At 38.5% G+C, this 20,047-nt stretch overlaps 1 pseudogene; it reads right to left on the reverse strand.

Moving 5' to 3' along the window:
• Nucleotides 1–675: 675 nt before the first annotated feature.
• Nucleotides 676–1,148, reverse strand: LOC111147547 (annotated as a pseudogene).
• Between the last annotated feature and the right edge of the window lie 18,899 nt (nucleotides 1,149–20,047).

The following is a 20,047-nucleotide window of genomic DNA, read 5'->3' on the forward strand; positions in this document are numbered from 1 at the left end:
GTGGCTCAGTCAGTTAAGCATCTGCCTTTGGCTGGGTCATAATTCTAGGGTCCTGGGATGAGTCCCACATCCAACTCCCTGTTCAGCAGGGAGTCTGCTTCTTTCTCCACCCCTCCCCCTGCTTGTGAGCTCTCTCTCACATCCTCTCTGTCTTTGAATAAATAAAAATCTTAAAAAAAATTGATTTTCATTTTTTTTGCAAGAATATTGAAAACAGAATTGATTTTTTCTTTGGTGTTCTGCCAATTTGATAAACTTACTATTAGGAATAGCAGCTTTTTTGCAGGTTCCAAAGGATTTTTTATGCACTCATTTTTGTTTAACAATAAGGAGAACTTATTAGTTCTTTTTTTTTTTTAAAGATTTTATTTATTTATTTGAAACAGAGAGAGAGAGATCACAAGTATGCAGAGAGGCAGGCATAGAGAGAGAGAGAGGAGAAAGCAGGCTCCCCGCTGAGCAGAGAGCCTGATGCGGGCCTGGATCCCAGGACCCTGAGATCATGACCTGAGCCGAAGGCAGAGGCTTAACCCACTGAGCCACCCAGGCGCCCTAATAGTTCTTTTCTAATCTGGTGCCTTTCTTTTTTATCCTAGTTGTACTATCTAGAACCTTTAGCACAACGTTAAATAGATATAATAAGTTCAGACATTGCTGTATTTTTCCTGATTTTTTTTTTTTATTCAATAAAGTTTTATTTTCCAAAACGTACAGTTGGTGGATCTTGTTCATGCATCTTCACCAGCAGCTGGGGCATCTCCACCCTTGGTGTTTCTGGTGTAAATTACTTGAGCTCTGTGCTTTGAAACCAGTTTAATAAGTCCTGTACTAAGGAGCTCCTGATGGGCTGCCCTGGCCAGGGAACCTCGAGTCTCTCAGAGACAACAGCTGGAGTTACAAGCTTATAGTTGGGAACTTCTTTACAGAGTTTGTTATATGTCGCTTTATCAAACAAGACCAAATTACTGAACTTGTCCCGAACTTTGCCTTTGGACCATTTCTTCTTTTTGGCCTTGCCCCCAAATTTGTGTACTGGGTCTTTGTCTTTTTTGGCCAATTTTCCCTCATCTTTCTTCTTGTCATCCTTGAGGGGCATAGTGAAGCTGGGAGAGCAGCATCCACCCCTACAGCCTCGCTAAGATATCAGACAAAAATGAAGCTCCGCTTCCCCAACTGGCCCAGAAATCTCCACCCACAGTGAGCGCTTCCGGGGTAAGGGGCGGAGCCTGCGGAGGAAGGTCGGAGGCTCGGCCCAGTCCTGTAGCCAGGGGCGGACCGTCTTTCGGAACTGCACACTCCTGGCGCTGCCCATGGCTTGCTGGGTTTGCCATTAGTTGTAAGGCAGCCACACACTGCTATTCCCTGGCCCTGGAAACCACTAAAGAGAGAAAACAATCTGCCAGGCCCGAAAGACTGCTCGGCAACCCCGCTAAGCGTGGTGCTTCAGTGCGCAGGCCTATTTTTCCTGATTTTAGGAGGAAAGATTTATTCCTTCATCCTTAAATATGATAGTAGTAATAGGTTTTCATGAATGGCTTTTATCAAACTGAGCAAGTTCCCTTCTCTTTCTAATTTGCTGACAGTTTTTAACAGAAATGTATGTTGAGTTTTGTTAAATACTTCTGCTGCTATTGAGATGATCATATAGCTTTTCTTTTCCAGTGTATTAATTTGATAAATTAAATTAATAGACTTTCAAATGTTAGATCAAAATTGATCATCCATGTTGCTTTCCTGGGATGAACTCCACTTTTTCATGATGTACTATCTTTTTTATATATCATTAGACTTGATTTGTGAAAGTTTAAAAAAAAAATTAACATTTTTATTTGTGAAGGATATTGGTATAGAATTTTTTGGACTTCACATCTTTATCTGCTTTTGGTTTCGGGGGATGAAATCCTCACAGATTGAGATAAGAAGAATTCCTCTTCAATTTTCTAGAATAATTTCTACAAAATTGTTATTATCTCTTTTTTAAAATTTGAAAGAATTCTCTAGTGAAACTATGTGGGCATGGAATTTTCTTTGTGAGAGATTTTAAATTACCAATTCGTTTTCTTTAATAAGTATAACATTATTAAGATTACTTATTTCTTCAGTGACCTTTGGTCATCTATGTTTTTCAAGGAATTTTTCCATTTCATCTGTGTTGAATTTGTTAGCACAACATGCAAAATATTTTCTTATTTTCCTTTTTATGTGTAGAATCTATATTGATATAACTTCTATCATTTCTCATATTGGTAATTTGCATCTTCCCTCATTTCTCTGATAAATATGGCTAGTGGTTAATCACTTTTATAGATTTTCTCCCAGAAGCATGTATTTATTTATTTTGTTTTCTATGTTTCACTGAATTCTTTTGAGATCCTTATTGTTTGTTTCTTTGCATCTACTTTGTTTTTTTTTCTAGTTAGGGGGTGAGCAGACTTTTTGTGCAAAGGACTAGAGGTAATATTTTAGGTTTTGTGAGCCCTACATTCTCTGTCCAGCTACTCAATTCTGCCACCACAGCATGTATGTTATGGTAGAAAATAGAAGAATGAGCATGGCTGTGTTCTAATAAAATTTTATTTCTGCAAAAACAGTCAGCAATCTTGATTTTACCTAAGAGCTATAGTTTGCCAAACACTGTTTTGGTTTCTTATGGTTGGAACTAAGTTAATTGGTTTGAAACCTTATTTTCTAATACAGTCATTTCACACTATAAATTTCCCCATAAAAACATTTTAGCGGCATCTTGTAAATTTTCATATGTCATACTTCTCTTTTCAGTTTAAAATATTTCTTAATTTGCTTTTGTAATTCTTCTTTGCCCTTTGGGTTATGCAGAAGCTTGTTATTTAGTTTCTGGAGATCTATTTTTTATTTCTAATTTAAATCTTCTATATGGTCAGAGGTGACACTTTGTGTGACCTAAACCCTCTTTAATTAATTAATTCACTATTAAAGTTTTTGTTTTTAAAGATTTATTTATTTATCTTAGAGAGCGGGAGGGGCAGCAGGAGTGGGAGAGAGAAACTTAACCAGACTCCATGCTGAACGTGGAGACTGATGAGGGACTTCATCCCATGACCCTGAGATAGTGACCTGAGCCAAAACCAAGAGTCAGTCACTCAACCAAATTTGCCACCCAGGTGCCCCAATCGTCTTAAATTTATTGAGCCTAGTTTTATAGCCCAGAATATGGTTTGCTTTGTTAAATGTTCCTTGTGGAGTTAAAAAGAATGTGTAGGGGCGCCTGGGTGTCTCAGTGGGTTAAGCCTCTGCCTTTGGCTCAGGAGGTGATCCTAGGGTCCTGGGATCAAGCCTTGCATCAGGCTCTCTGCTCAGTGGGGAGCCTGCTCCCCCGTCTCTCTCTGCCTGTCTCTCTGCCTATTTGTGATCTGTCAAATAAATAAATAAATAAAATCTTTAAAAAAAAATGTGTATTCTACTATTGTTGAGAGAAGAATTCTATAGACGTCAATTAGGTAAATTTGATTATAGTGTTCTTTGAGTATCTAATGTCTTAGATAATTTTTGTCTACTTGCTCTACCAAATATTGAGAGAAGTAAATTTATTTTTATTTTATTTATTTATATTTAAAAAAAATTTATAAAGTTTTTATTTAAATTCCAGTTAACATACAGTGTAATATTAATTGCAGGTGTATATTATACTGATTCAACACTTCCATACAACACCCAGTGCTCCTCACAGGTGCCCTCCTTAATCCCCATCACCTATTTCAGCCATCTCCCCACCCCCTCCCTTTGATAACCATCAGTTTGTTTTCTGTAGTTAAGAGTCTGTTTCTTGGGTTTTTTTTCTCTCTCTCTTTTTTTCCCCTTTGCTTATTTGTTTTGTTTCTTAAGTTCCACATATGAATGAAATCATGGTTTTTGTCTTTCTCTGACAGATTTATTTTGCTTAGCATAATACTCTAGCCCTGTCCACATTGTAAATGGCAAGATTTCATTCTTTTTATGGGTGAGTAATAATCCAGTGTGCGTGCATGTGTGCGCATGTATGTGTGTATATTATACACCATAATACCATATCTTCTTTATCCATTCACCAGTTGATGGACACTTGAGCTGTTTCTATAATTTGGCTATTATTGATAATGCTGCTGTAAACATGAGGATGCATGTATCCCTTTGAATTAGTACGTTTGTACTCTTTGGGTAAATTGTAGTGCAATTGCTTTATCATAGGGTAGTTCTAGTTATAACATTTTGAGGAATTTCTGTACTGTTTTCTAGAGTGGCTGCACCAGTTTGCATTCCCACCAATAGTAAAAGAGGGTTGCCTTTACACAACATCCTCACCAACACCTGTTGTGTCTTGTGTTACTGATTTTACAGGTGTGAGGTGATAACTCATTGTAGTTTTGATTTGTGATTGTAGTAGTGAGTGATGCTGAGTATCTTTTCATGTGTTTGTTGGCCATATGAATTTCTTCTTTGGAGAAATGTCTATTTGTGTCTTTCTGCCCACTTTAAATTGGATTATTTGTTTTTTTGGGGTGTTGAATTTTATACTATTTTTATATATTTTGGATACTAACAGAGAGAAGTAAATTTAAATCTTTTGGTATAATTTGTATTTCTCCACTACTTCTTGCAGTTCTTTTAGATTTCATTTCATATATTTTGTAGCTCTGGTATTCAATGCATAAATGTTAACATTTTTATATTCTTTGAATGAATTGGTCCCTAAACCATTAAGAAATTATCATTTTTATCCTTAGATTTTTTTTTTTATTTGATATCCAATATGTCTTATGTTAATATAACCACTTCAGTTTTCTTTTTGGTTAGTGTTACCATACCATAACCTTTTCCATTCTTTTATTTATAACCTACTTGTGCCTTTATATTTAAAGGGTGTTTCTTCATAGTAGCATAAAATTAGCTCTTACTTTTTTTTTTTGATACAATACTTTTTTTGGTACAATTAATTGTAGTGTTCTTTTCTGCTAATTCTAAAATCTGCCATTAGTTCTAAGTATGATTCAGTGGAGTTTTCCCCCCTTCCTTCTCTTTTTTTCTTCTTTTATATCAATTATTTTTTATAATTTCATTTTATCTCCTTTGTTGGCTTATTATAATTGTTTTCTTATTTTAGTCATTGCTTAATGATTTATAGTATACAATTTAGCTTATTTCAGTCTACATTTAAAGAATTGTTACCATTTCATAAATAATATGAAGACTTTACTATAGTATACTTCCATTTCATTCCTCCTGACCTTTGTGATATTGTTATATACTTTGTATTTTTCTTTTCTTTAGTTATTTTTTTTTCTCTGTGCTTCATTTGGGAAGTTTCTATTTCTATTTGTGTCAGTTTGCAAATCTCATTCATTGTATATTTACTAAGACATTATGTAGTTCTCATTTCTTAAAGTTTGTTATGCCTTTACATAAATTCATTTTAGCATGTTGAATACATTCATCATGATTTCTTCAGTGTCCTTTTCTGTTAATTCTAACATTTGTCGTTAGTTCTAGGAATGTTTCAGTGGAGTTTTCTCCTTGTTTTGTCCTATTTTCCTTTGCATATCTGGTAATTTTTGACTGAATGCCAGGCATTGTGAATTTTACTTTCCTGGGTGCTGCACAGTTTTATATTTCTAAAAATATTCTTGAACTTAGTTCTTGGATACAGCTAAATAATGTGAAACAATTTGCATTTATTTGTTCTTTCTTTTAAGATCTGTTAGTCAGAACCAGAGTAACATTTAGTCTGGGGTTATTTATTCCCTATTACTGAATCAGGACCCTTTGAATTTACCCATATCCTATATATTCTAAGATTTTCTACTCTGGTTCATGTGAACTATTTCCAGCCAACTATGAATACCAGAAACTGTTTGCTCTAATCCTTTCAGGTGTTTCTTTCTTCAACATCAAGTACCTTCCACACATGTATAATCTGGTTAGTAGTCTGCTGGGTACTCGAGGAGGGTCTTCTGAAGGTCCAGGAGTTTCTTTCTTTTCATCATTTTCCTCTCTAGTACTTTGCTAGGTGAACTCTAGCTACCATGATCTCTTTGACTCTCAGTCCTGTATTCTCAACTCAGGGTGTCAAGTTTCATCTGGCTTTCCTCACCTTGAGCCATTACCTGATATTACTCTCAAAACAGTAACCAGTAATAATCATAGAATTCACCCCTTTTTTTCTTATCTTCTCTCAAAAATCACTGTCCTTTGTTGCCCATTGTCCATTGTATTAAAAACTTGTGTCATATACTTTATCTAGTTTTCTGGGTTTTGTTTTTGGGCAGGATGGCAAATCTGCTCCCTGTTACTCCATTGGGCCAGAAAAATTTATCTGTTACTTCTTATTCATTACTCTCTGCACTGGGAATTCTCCAGTTTGCCTTTATACCTCTTCAAATGTATTACCTATACCAGAAGACAGTATTACAGGTAACTTGAAATATGCAAAGGAAAGTAGAACTTTCTCTGTTATAATCTAGTCCTGATGCTCCCACGAGTGTAGCATAAAGACACATTCCTTTTTATCAGGTTCATCATACTGTGGCCTGTCAGTATGTGTACAAAAAAGTAAAATCTCCCAGTATTCCTTACTTGTGTAGCTATAAGCTATACCCCCATCTTGTGTTTGTGCATTTATTTACATTTTTTATTTTTAGTTTGCTGAATTTTAATTTATTTTTTAAATTGAATTTCACTTGGTTAGATTTTAACCAGGACTACCTAGTTCACAATAGAATAACAGATTTTAGGAGGTATGTAGAATCAAAGTCTGGAGGAAGGAGTAGGGAGAAAAATCAGATTTATAGGAATAGACCTTAAGAACGATTAATCAGGTTGATGATGTAGAGCAAAAATATGATGGTTGTAATAAGGAAAGAAAGAAAGAAAGAAAGAAAGAAAGAAAGAAAGAAAGAAAGACTGAAAGAAAGAAAATATTAACAAAAACCTTCAACTAGCAAAGACTTAGCTGACATGAACACTCCACAAATATTTTAAGTAAATACCTCACTCTTGGTGTGGAACTGGAATGTACTAGTTAGCAAGATCTGAAACAAAGACCTAGAGAGTCCCTGGGTTAAAGTAAAGTGATGAAAAATGGAAAAACCATTAATGTTTTGAACCTCTGCCAGGAGGATTGCATAAAAGTGAAGATTGTAATTGAGATTTTCTACATCTTATCTATGTTGACTATCTTAGTCTTATTCAACTGAACTAAAATTTATTTGAATAATGTAAAGCTACTGTTTATGATGGTTGACAGGAAACAAAACTAGAGGATCATGGTATGCTGGTAAAGAGGGAGTGGGGAAAAGGTAAGACCCAGGTATATCATCTTAATGGAAGCAGTGTCATTCTTGCAATTAATCTGTACAATATCAATGCAAAGTTAACCAAGCAATAATATGTAGAAATTCATCTAAGTGGCAAATGAAGGTCTTTATGAAGCTGTTTGGTGGTTTGGAGTCAAGCATTTCAACTCTTTGGGATATTGGAGATGTCAGGGTTTGTTTTTATTAAGATTTTTAATTTATTTATTTATTAGAGAGAGAGAAAGAGTGGTGCATGCACGTGAGTGGGACGAGAGGGAAGGGGAAAGAGAAAGAATATCAGGCAGACTAGCACTGAGTGGGGAGCATGACGCAGGGCTCCATTTCACGACTCTGAGATCCTCACCTGAGCTGAAATCAAGAGTGAGTTGCTTAACCCAGGGATCCTGGGAATATCAGTGTTTATTATGGCTACATCCAAGAAAGTGTGCTATCTCCTTCTAATAACATGCTACTGGCCACCCTTACGGAAAATGCCTTCAAAGGGGCAAAGAGAATTTTGGACAGGTAGAAGGAGCAGAGGAATGGGGCCATGACTGAATTTGCTTTTTCTGCATCAGCCAATATGCATTTCATGGGATGGGGAGACATTTTTCTAAGTGGTTGGTTAGGCTTAATCATGATGGGGCCACTCAGAAGAGGAGTAAACCTGAGGTAGAAGAAAAAAAGCCATGCCATCTGCAGAGTAGTTTCCCCTTCTTACTCATGCAGCAGAAAGAGAAGACCACAATTGATATCAGTGACATCATATTTTGAGTCATGGTATCCCCTAACTTTGGGAATTTTCCTTCCTGCGTGGCCACAACAAACTTTTCCTACCCTGCTCCATAGGCTAAAACACACCCAAGTGGCAGACAAGATATTCTAGTCCCATACAGAATCTAAGGGAATTTCCATTCAAAAAGCATGTATTGAGCACCTACTGTGCACAAGGCACTATAAGAGATGGCTAAGTTTAAAGTTTCACAAACTAGTGTCTTTAATTTTTAGGAGCTGTAATCCAGATAAGCAGCTAAAAAGTCATACTGAAGGTGGCAGAAAAGAAAAATAAAAACAAAGATAAAGACTATAAGTAATGAATGTAGTATAGTGGAGGCCTAGCGGAGTGAGAAGTTGTTTCTTGTTTTGAGATAGAGGGAGGCTTCAGAGAGGAGCTAGAATTTCTTCTCAATTCCAAATAGTTTGGAATCTTCAACAAAGATTGAAGAAGAGAATATTATGTAAAATCTTAGAGCTAAGAAAATCTGGGGAACATGTGTGCAGTGAGTGATGGGATAACAATGACATTGAAAGGACATTTCAGGTGAGAATAGGAAACATGCTGGGGTCTACACTAAGCAGGATGGACTTTGTTCTGTAGGTGAAAGACAAACCACTGATGGACTCTAACCAGACGTGATGACATGGTGTAATTTTGCACATGGTAACTATGGTAGCTCTATAATGGTGGACTAGAGAGGGGAGGCAGGGAGATCAATCCGGAGAGAGGTGGAGGAATAAGAGCCAACTCTTAGTGAGAGGAGCAGCAGAGTACCCAGGAAGCTTCATGATGTGACACAGAATCCCAGAGTTCCAAGCCATGATCTTGGGGGAATTTTCTTACTTTCTCTATGCTTCCGTTTCCTCCTCTATAAATCAAGGATCAAAATAGAAGCTCTTTCATAGGGCTGTAAAGATTAAATAAATTGATATGTGTAAAACCCTTAGATCTGTGTCTGGCAAACCATAAGCACTCAATAATGTTATGTATTATTAGTAAGGCAGTGGTAAGAAGAGACAGTAAGGAGTGGATTTGAAAGTTGTACTATATAATTATGTCATTATTTATATTGGAATTATTTTCAGCTATTTGCCCACAGAACGTAATTCTGTCATTTAGTAAGCAAAGCAAGAAATCAAGTTGTTACCATAGTATTTATTATATTTTATTTCTCCTGACTGATTTCTTCTAGAATATGTTTCAGACTTTGAGATAATATATGAGGTTGCCCCTGAGATATATTAGTTTTAAAAATGAACTTGGAAATGTAACAGGGCCAGTTGAGTTTTGTGGTCAGAGTTAGTTATAACTGAGGTTTGATTATCTATGTCTATCTATCAGTCATTAATTAATTAATTAATTAATACCTTCTTACATTGCTCCCAATCTATGAGAACTTAAAAATCTCAAGATCTTTCGAAGACAAAACCATGTAACCTTCATAACCTCTTTGAAGTAGAGTGAGTGTATTAATTTAGGTTTAGAATGATAGTCCAACCAACCCCTGCCCTGCCTTCCTTTCCTCCCTCTGCTCTACCCCCACTTCCTGAATCATTGCTGCAGAACGAGGGAGCTCCTGTCCTGGAGATGTCACCCAGGAGCTGTGTGGAGAATTGGAGAAGACCTTCTTATGTTGCCCTGTGTGCTGCTTTGGGACCTTGGGTAAAAAGCATCAGGCAAACTGAGGCTACCAACAGTGAACCGAGAAGCAGCTCTCCTTGTTCAGGACCAGGAAAAGAGGAAAATATGGAGAAAGAATCAATTTTTCTTCACTGTTTCCTGTGCATTCTGAAGTGGACTTATCTGTGGTCTAGACCACACTGAAAATATGAAGGTCATGATAACAGAGACATCTGCAGTCAACATCTAACTGTAAAATGTTTATCTTGATCTATTTTGGGCTTTAATAATAATCCAGGGCCTAGGAAAGGAATCATAGGTTAAGTGTCAGTGGGATGGCAAAATAACCAACGCACCTCTAAGGGAAGAACAGGAGTGTGGGATGTTCTTATGGTTCACGTCTCCTGAGCCCTTTCTCGGGGCACCCTTTGACCTTCTCATATCAGGGGCCCCTACTCAGCAACAGACACCTGGCTGCCTCCTTTCCCACCTAAGACAGAGGAAGTGCTCTTAGTGTTCACCCTGAATGCACTCTTGGCTCAGGTGAGTCAATGGCAGAAACAAAGCAATTACGGGATTCTAGACATGCTACTGATACTTTCCTCTCAACTCTGCTGAGAAGAGGTTATCCAGCATCAGAAAGAGATTAATTCATGTGCAACCTTTAAAAATAAATATAGAATAATATTTACTGGCAGGAAAATTTGCTCATGAAATGCTGTTAAGTGCAAAAGCATGTAACAAACATTGTGTCCAGTATGATCTCTACTTGTGAGCCAAATCGAATCAACCATACACACATGCACACTGGGAAGTTGCACCAAGTTTAACCTTGGCCTCCTCTGTTGGGGAGGAAATGTGGGGTTTATTGCATATAAAAAAAGTGTGTGTGTGTATTTATTTTTTTCTATCCATGAAAATCATTTTTAGATAAGAAAGATATTTTAGATAAGAAAGACCCTAACCCCCAAATCCACAGCAGCTAAGTGGTTAGAGTAGAGCCTCCCCAGATATCCCTTAGAATCTGATTTACATGAATGTGAAGGGATCTGGATAATAATGCAGTCCTCATTTCCCTTTTGTCTTCCACTGAGGTCTTTTCATTCCCCCCCCCCCCACAGAAAGCATGGGGTAGCAATCTTCTCCTTCCCTAAGAAGGATCCCAGAGTGTGAGTGACTGAACAATCTAGAAAAGGAGAAGTTGAAGAGAGCCCCCCCGCCCCCCCCCCCGCACTTCCATGTGCCAATCAGCTTCCTGCACTAACCACCCCTCCCCCATTTTCCTGCCAATATTCCTTTAGGAGGAAGGGGAAAACCGACTGAATTTCTAACACTTGGAGAAATAGCCCATTCCCTACAAAGGTGCCTGTGATTTCAGTGGAAGTGTTGAGTAGGATGTAGAGGGTGCATGCTAGAAGAATCTGTCCTTAGTATGTATCATGTTCTATCCTAACCACTTTCCATCAGTAATGTCACAGGGTTAGTCAGTTTCCTGGCTTTTTCCCTCCCTGGCTTTCCATGACCAACGGCCCCTATGCTTGCTGTGATAATTTTCTCTGCACAGCTGACTTTTAAACCGACAACATAAGTAACAGTTACATTTACACAAGAGAAGGTGAGGAAATTTCAGGCAGGTTCCTGTGTTTGCTCATCAACTGACATTATTTGGGCCCCTTCTGAAGAAGGAAAGAAACAGCAGGCCACAGTATAATTCAAACAACAGTGACAAGGAGCCGGTCAAAGCCAGAAAATCCTAAGTGGTGTGGAACGAAGTGTGGGAAACTCTTTCTAGAATTTCACTGATTAACCATTGATAAAATAACAGAAGTCTATTTTTCGCCTCTCAGGGCCCCCTTTATTCACAATCTGAATGTGAAAAGTAAGAAATCCAACTTACCTAAGCTTTACACTGTGCTAATTGTGTGCGAAATGCAGTCATTTGAGAGCGTAGCTTCAAATATCTTTTCTGAAGGACTTGGTGCAGAGCAAGTGCTCTGTCACCTTCTCTCTCCCTTGAGGAGGTTATGAGGAGCACAACAGTGAATTCTTTCATTCTTACTGTTTGTTTTAGGGAGGTATATGACCTTTGCTTTTGGGGCTCATCTTCCTCAACCCCTGCACCAGCAGGGCTCCTCCCCTCCCCATTATCTTCTGGAGACACATTTCCATGTCAAAGACTTCTCTGGAGAAAAAGCTACTTTTTCTTCCACCCTTTGCCTGCTTTGTGCCTGACTTACCTTAACTCCATCCTCCCCAGCCCTGTTCCACATTAGTGATAGCAAGGAGCAGAACCTTATTTAGAAATCAAAACCACAGGGGGGGAAAAAAAGTCTGCTTCTTTCTGTGAAGGATAAGAGCAGTTCAATTGCCCTTGAAAATACCAACTTGTAAGAAAGATCACTATCTCTCGAAGTAAACATAGAAATAAGAGATATTCTTCAGTGAAATTGTAGGTTTTCCTTAGGAAAAATGGAATTACTAACACTGTTATACACAACTAAGTAAATCCATGCTGGGCTAATTTAGAAGAATTTCTAAGGAATGAGTGAGTGTAAGTTAGCTTGTCTTGCATCTGTGGACTGTCTCCTGCTATATTCGTCCAATAGAACTGATAAGTAATTTAGTTGGACACCAAGAAAATTCTCCAAGTTGTTACCATGTTTTTAGTCTTCAAAGGTTGGGTAATCCTAAAACCCATTACTGATTTTGACCTTCTGATAGACCTTGGGAATTCTAAACCTATTTACTTCCAGTCATTTGCAAAGATAGAAGGCTTCACTTGGGAACTGTTCTCTGGGATTTTGATCAGTGCTGTTTGGACCCAAGTAAGACATTCTTATGAGGCCACCAAAAACCCAAGAAACTCCTGCACTGATCACCTACCCATGAGGGGACTCAAGCTCATTAACTCTTACATGACACCAAAGTAGACACATTACTGGGCTTTGGAGAGCCCTGGAAGATGGTCTTAGAGACAGAGGAAAAAAAAATCAAAGTCTTCTGGTTCCTATTTATTTCTCATGCCCCAGAACTTGCCCTCTCCCCTTCTACACTAGATTTGAGTCATACTGAAATAATGGGAGTTCTTGAACAGGTCTGCTTTTTTCTTTCTCCAGATATTTCACAAAATATCCCTTTTCTTTGGAATGCTCTTCCTCCTCTTTGTTCCTGGCCAAATTCCAGTTGGCTAACTTTTACATCCAATTAACTCCCGAGTCTTTGAAAACTCTGTTAGTGTTCCTCCTATATAATGTCACAACTGGCAGGAGAAACAAAACAATCATGGGGAAGAAATACAAGTTTCCGAAGCCCTCCAGTTCCTTGCCTCTCACCTTTTTTTTTTAATTGCTGGACTTGGAAACACTAAAGACTTTTTTTTTTTAATTTTTGAAAAAGTTGATCCATGTCTCTCGGAAACCATAACAAGAATATAGGTCTAAAAGGAATGATTCTATACTAGTAGGACTTTTACGTGCTCTCTATATAAGCCAGTTAAAGAAACATAGGAAGTGGTTCTCACTGTCAACATAGAGCATGTATTTCCAAAAGATATCTAGGAGATATATAGAATATACAAAACCTTGGTTTAAAACAGTTTATAGTCTAGCTTTGGGATATGGCACTTGTGTTAATTTTCTATTGTTGTGTAACGAATTACCTACGAACTCAGCAGCTTAAAACAACAGCCATTTATCAGCCCGCGGTTCTGTAATTTAGCAGTCACATGGTTCAACCATGTTCTCTGTGTCAGGGTCTCATACTCCAGGTACTGGCTGAGCTGAGTTCTTATCTGGAGGCTTGGAGACTTCTTCCAAGCTCATTCAGTTCCAGGCAGTTGCAGGACGGAGTCTCTGTTTTCTTCCTGGCTGCCAGGGATGGTTCTCAGCAATTAGAACCACTCTCAGGTCGTTGCCATGATGAGCGCCTCTCTATCTTCAAAGCCAGCATCAGAAAACCCCCTTTGGGTCAAATCCCTCTCACATTTCAAATCTCTTTCACCTGTCCCTTTTATGGTCTCCCTGAAGAGGTCAGATAAGGTCAACTGTGACATAGAATATGACCTAAGCATGGGAAGGGTATCCCACCGTATTCACAGGTCCAACCCACACTCGAGGGGAAGGGATTATATAAGAGTGTGGGTCATTGTGGGTCATTTTGGCATTCTTCCTACTTTAATACTCAATGGATAAGACAGAGTAAGAAGCCCCACTTAAAAGATAGAAAATGTTACATGGATACAGAGTAGGGAGAGAAACTTACTGTATGCACTTAGCATATGGTTGATATTCTTTCAGTATTTGTTAGTATGTGGGAAATACATATATCCTGAGTGATAATAGTGTATTGAACTATATTAATTGGAATAAACTCCATCAGTCAAATAAAAAAAAAAAACCCACTTTTGATCCACAATTTGAGTTGTTTGTTAAGTTTCTGGGTAGGGGAAAGGCGGCATCATGGGAGGGCTGGGTAGGTAAAGAGGCTTCACACATGTAGACATTTTGAGGCATTCTGGGGGGAGGAGCCAGATACTCGAGATACAGAATAGAGCTCATTCAGGAACCTCAGCAGATAGCTTGGCCTCGAAGACAAGGACACAGAATCAGGCACAAGTTGCCCGGTGTTTTTCTAATTCAGTGAGGTGCTCCACTTACTCACATGGATTACTTAATTTCCATTTAATATGTCACTCCCTTTGAAAGAGTTGATAGGTTTCTCTAAGTAATGTGCTAATAAACTAGTAGCTAGGGAAATAGACCTACCTAAACTGGAATTCAATACCTACTCATGTTGGCAGTATCTTCCAGTGTTTGGTAAGAGACTGAACCGTGGTCATCGAAAGTACTTTTCTGGAATCACTCAATAAAAACAACAGGGAATCTCCTTCTTACGTAACTCGATTTGAAGCAATTTCAGAACCTTATGGACAGATCTGTTTAGAGCTGTTCCCATTCTGTTTCACAAATGGAAATAAGCTGAAGTATTCAGAAGAAAATTGACTTGCCCAAGGTCTTAGTAAATCACTCGAAGCAGAGGAAAGCAAATGCAATATCCCCAATATTTTAAAATTTCTCAAGCAGAGACATCAAGGCTATATTGATACTCTAAATTGATGTCTACATATCTAAGTTGGATATTAATTTTATGCATTTCCTTAACAATTCTGCATTGGCTTTCAAAATTCTCTAATACTGAAATCTTTGCCTCTATGCTTTATGCAGAAAATCTGGATCATTTACAAAGCAATTTAGTTGTTGAAGATTCAGATAAAGACCAACTGAAGATATATGTTTGGAGATCTTTCAGTTTAACCACTTTTATTTAATTACTAAATATATAATTGAGTTATTTGACTGAAGTGGGCTTATTCTAACGTTATGCAAGAAGTCTTAAGAACTTCCTCTGCAGTTCTTGGGAAAGAATATTCAAATTATTGTTACTTCTTATAGCAAGTTAGGCCCTAAGCACTCGAGAGGCGGTTTAGAAACCCTCTTCCACTGCTTACCACAGTCCTAGCTGTTAAAGGAGAAGTCAGAGAGGCACACAATTAGAGAAGGATGGCTTATATAACGGAAGGAAATGCAAGTGTAGTCCCAGTAAAATTTCAGTTTGCTACAGCTGAAGTAAACAAAGTTATATCTTGTTATGTAAGAGTAAAGGGTGAGTGTAGGGAAATACTTGGAAATCTATGGTCTGTATTTGGTTTTATAATGTTTTTCTCATTCTGATGGTGATGGCTAATTCCCTTTGGAATATCACTTATGGAGATACTTGGAGATGTTTGGGTAAGGCGAATTCCATCACACAAATGCAGCAGGAATGTATTTGGGGAATAATGTGCTAAAATATGACTGTAAGTGACATGATGTGGGCTGTTTGTGAAGGACGCTCCTAAACCATGAGTTTGCATGTTTTGAGAACAAATTGCTATTAAACTAGAATATCTTGTGTCTTTTCCTACATTAAGTAGGAAAACATAGAGCATTTTTAAATGGTGAGTTTTAAATTAGGAAACAACAGCGAAGTATCTAGAGGGACAGACTATGCCAAAGGAAACCCACAAACCACAAGCTGAGACATTGTTACCATGTGGACTGACCACGACAAAATGCTCACTCCCTGTCCCCTCACCAGGGCTGCTCCCAGCCCAGTGCTAAATAACACGTAAAAAAGTCAGGGCACCAAAATGTAGCTACTTTTTGTAGCTAATTTTCTTCCTAGTGTTTGTTTTCTTTCTTGGCCGCTACAATCCTCTGAGAAAAATGAGAACGAAACGTGACCTTGGTTATTGTAAATCAAGAGCTAGAAGCCAATGAAAGACTGCCTATCAAAAGGATGGTGGCCAAACTTGGTGGCATTTGCTATCTCTCTGGTGCTGTCACGGGGATAGAGAGGTCAGGAAGAAAATCCACATCTAACCAAGCAAGTTTCTCCTTGCTCAGAAGTTTCAGTGCCTAGATGGGAGTACTGACGGTCACTATCACTACTTTAGTGTGGAGGCTTCGGAACTCTGCCGACATCCTGCCAGGTTTTTAAGGCTCTGGGTTGAGAAAGGAAATATTGAGCCGTGGGAAAGCCATCAAATCGAGTACAATTCTCTTTTCTCATCTTAATCATCTACCACATGTAGAATAGTTGGGAGAGTAAAGAGAAAATTGTTCTGTCTTGACAGTGAGCATTTTCACAGATGGTGTCCTGGAACCAAAAAGCATCTGACATTTAGGCTATCTCTTCTCAGTATTTGAGAGAATATCATATCTGCAATGCAGTTGTTGCCTATGGAATTTTTTTGTGAAAGTTCCGTTAATGAGAACTGTTTAGCATAAAGACTGATGTGTGCCTTGAACCCAATGGACCCGATGTGTGGAAGGCTCTTCTCCTAGACCGATATGTAGCTATTTCCTTCTTGTTATGTAGGTCTTAGTTTATATGCCATTACCCTGTGAGGTCTTCTGATCCACCCGGCCTGGTCACCCTGTAAGACACATTTTATTTTTATCACAACATTGGCCATTACCTGCTATTTTCTTTTATTTTCTGTTCTGTTTGCGGTCTGTCTCCCTGCCTCTCATTTGAATTGAAGGTCCCTGGAGGTGGCCACTTTGTCAGTCTGGTTCATTACTGTTGCCCTGTTTCTAGAACACGGCCAGCCAGTGAACGGCAGGTTCTCACTAAATGCTTATGGAATGAAAGAATGAGTCAATTAATGTGCTATACAATATAGATATATTCTGCCAGGATTGAATTCTTGGTTTCCCAGGGAAAGTTATTTGGTCTTACTATTTTGTCTCTCATCCTCTTTCTATTCTCCAATAATGTTAAAATGCATACTGTTGTCCATGTGTAGGGGTTTATATAAGACTTTTTTTCTATGAGCTTAGAAAGGCTTTCTCTGAGAGGGAAGTGAGATTATTAGAGAATTAGCTTTTAAAAGAAACAAATGAGAAAAACTGAGAATGGACATGACTAAAAAAGAAAGAATGGCTCCTAGGCCTGTAAGATTTGCTTGGTAACAGATATAATGTATTATTTAAAAGAAGAAGAAGAAGAAGACGAAGAAGAAGACAAAAGCACTGGTTAGCCATGAACAGAGTTTTAAAAAAAAAAAAAAGAGTCTTGGATGTTGATGGGCCATTGCCTACCGACACACCCAAGTAGCAAACATCTAGGGAGTGGGAAGCTGAGCTAACAGGCCTCTGTTCCAAGAGATGGTTCCATCTGGCCATCTCAGCCTGATGCCATTAAGTATTTGCTTCTTTAACGCTCTTCATTTGGCTTCCCAGGGCCCCAGGCAAACTTTCCAAGGTGATTTGGTTTTGCACACAGGTATGCCCACCACAGATGTTCTAGCTGCATGGACTTGAAGACTTTTCATTCCCTGCAGTGGTCGTTGCTCATTCCATGTAATTAATAAATTGCCCTCAGGTTTATAGATCTACCCGGTAAACCCAGTGACTGTGAACTGTCCTCAAGGGAGGAGTGCTGACAGTTCATACTTCGGTGCTGCCTGGGTTCCAGGCAGTGGGTTCCGGGCAATGCTTTGGGTCCTGGTCTGTTCACCAGGATGATGAATGACCTTGTGGCCCACACGCTGAACCAAAAATGGTATTTGAAGTTTTGAATGAACGTCCATCAACCATCCATAAAATTACTTAATGAATTAGTAGCTTAACTGAGTGCCATTTTCTCAATCTCTCGGTCCCAAAGGGATGGGTGTATGTGAAGTCTAAGTCACTATCCCTCCCTGTCAGCAGAAGGATAATGAATTTGGGGGACAAACATTAAAAGTTTAGGTCCCTGTCTCACTCATCCTTGTAATGCCTCTCCTGGAACAGGTCTTAACATGGGGACACAAGGAGAAAGGGGATGCTTCCAGGGGATACCTCCCCTCACCCCTAAAACTGTGTAGAGCTCCCCATGCCTGTCTCTAGGTTCACAGCAAGCTCCTCAGCAGGGACCTGTGCCAGAGTCTGTGGTCCCAGGGTCCAGGGGAACATGAGGAACCTCTGGAGGCAGCCTCTGTTTGCCTGTGTTTGGTTGCGAATAAATACAACCAGACTTGGCAAAAGAACCAGCTGAGTGACCTGTAGCTTGACATCTCCAATCTCTGCTTTCTGAGTCCTTTTCACCAGGGATGGTGTCCTTCCTGATTTCAGTACCTCTCATCTTGCCATTTGTGTTTTGATCAACTCTCATCTACACTGATGCCTTACTTCTAACACTTTTTTGTTTAAAACGTATTTCTTACTTAATTTTATTTTGGGACCAGAAAGCCAATGATAAGGAAAGAGATGTCATTTCTTTGTGTCAACATTCATGCTGTAGTTTGGTATAAGTTAAAGCAAGAAGGGCAGACCTTGGTGTCTTTTATGAAGGCAATAGAGTAAAACAGTTAGGAATTTTGACTTAAATTTAGGAAAAGCTGGTTTCAAAGCTTGTTTTGTTACTCACTACCTATTTGATTCAGGACTTGGTTTTTAGCCTCAGTTTTCCCATCTGCTAAATGGCAGTAGTAACTCCTTCAGAGTGTGGTTGTGAGGATTAGACAGATAATGAATTTAGGGCTTGGTATGGTCTTTGGCACATTGCAAGCCCTGAATACACACTACTATTACTGTTCTATCATCTCAGCACTCACTTTTATTTTTTATTTTTTTAATTTCTTTTCAGTGTTCCCGAATTAATTGTTTATGCACCATACCCAGTTCTCCATGCAGTACATGCCCTCCATAATACCCACCACCAGGCTCACCCAACCCCCCACCTCCTTCCCCTCCAAAACTCTGTTTCTCAGAGTCCACAGTCTCTCATGGTTCATCTCCCCCTCCAATTTCCCCCAACTCACTTCTCCTTTCCATCTCCCCATGTCCTCCATGTTATTCCTTATGCTCCAAAAATAAGCGAAACCATATGATAATTGACTCTCTGCTTGACTTATTTCACTCAGCATAATCTCTTCCAGTCCCGTCCATGTTGTTATAAAAGTTGGGTATTCATCCTTTCTGATGGAGGCATAATACTCCATTGTATATATGACCATATCTTCTTTATCCATTCGTCCATTGAAGGGCATCTTGGTTCTTTCCACAGTTTGGCGACTGTGGCCATTGCTTCTATGAACATTGGAGTACAGCGGCCCTTCTTTTCACTACATCTGTATCTTTGGGGTAAATACCCAATAGTGCAAATGCAGGGTCATAAGGAAGCTCTATTTTTAATATTTTGAGGAATATCCACACTGCTTTCCAAAGTGGCTGCACCAACTTGCATTCCCACCAACAGTGTAAGAGGGTTCCCCTTTCTCCACAGCCTCTCCAACACACATTGTTTACTGTCTTGTTAATTTTGGCCATTTTAACTGGTGTAAAGTGGTATCTCAATGTAGTTTTGATTTGAATTTACCTGATGACTAATGATGATGAACACTTCTTCATGTGTCTGTTAGCCATTTGTATGTCTTCTTTGGAGAAGTGTCTGTTCATGTCTTCTGCCCATTTTTTGATATGATTATCTGTTTTGTTTGTGTTGAATTTGAGGAGTTCTTTATAAATCTTGGATATCAGCCCTTTATCTTTACTGTCATTTGTGAATATCTTCTCCCATTCCGTGGGGTACCTCTTTGTTTTGTTGACTGTTTCCTTTGCTGTGCAGAAGTTTTTGATCTTGATGAAGTCCCAAAAGTTCATTTCCGCTTTTGTTTCCTTTTCGGCACTCACTTTTAGATTCTTTTTTTTTAAATTTTTTTTTATTTTTTATTTTTATTTTTATTTTTATTTTTTGTTTTTAAATTTTATTTTTCATAAACATATAATATCTTTTTATCCCCAGGGGTACAGGTCTGTGA

Source organism: Enhydra lutris, unplaced genomic scaffold (genome assembly GCF_002288905.1).
Source record: "Enhydra lutris kenyoni isolate GAN:26980312 unplaced genomic scaffold, ASM228890v2 scaffoldscaffold17, whole genome shotgun sequence".
Classification (NCBI taxonomy): Eukaryota; Metazoa; Chordata; class Mammalia; order Carnivora; family Mustelidae; genus Enhydra; species Enhydra lutris.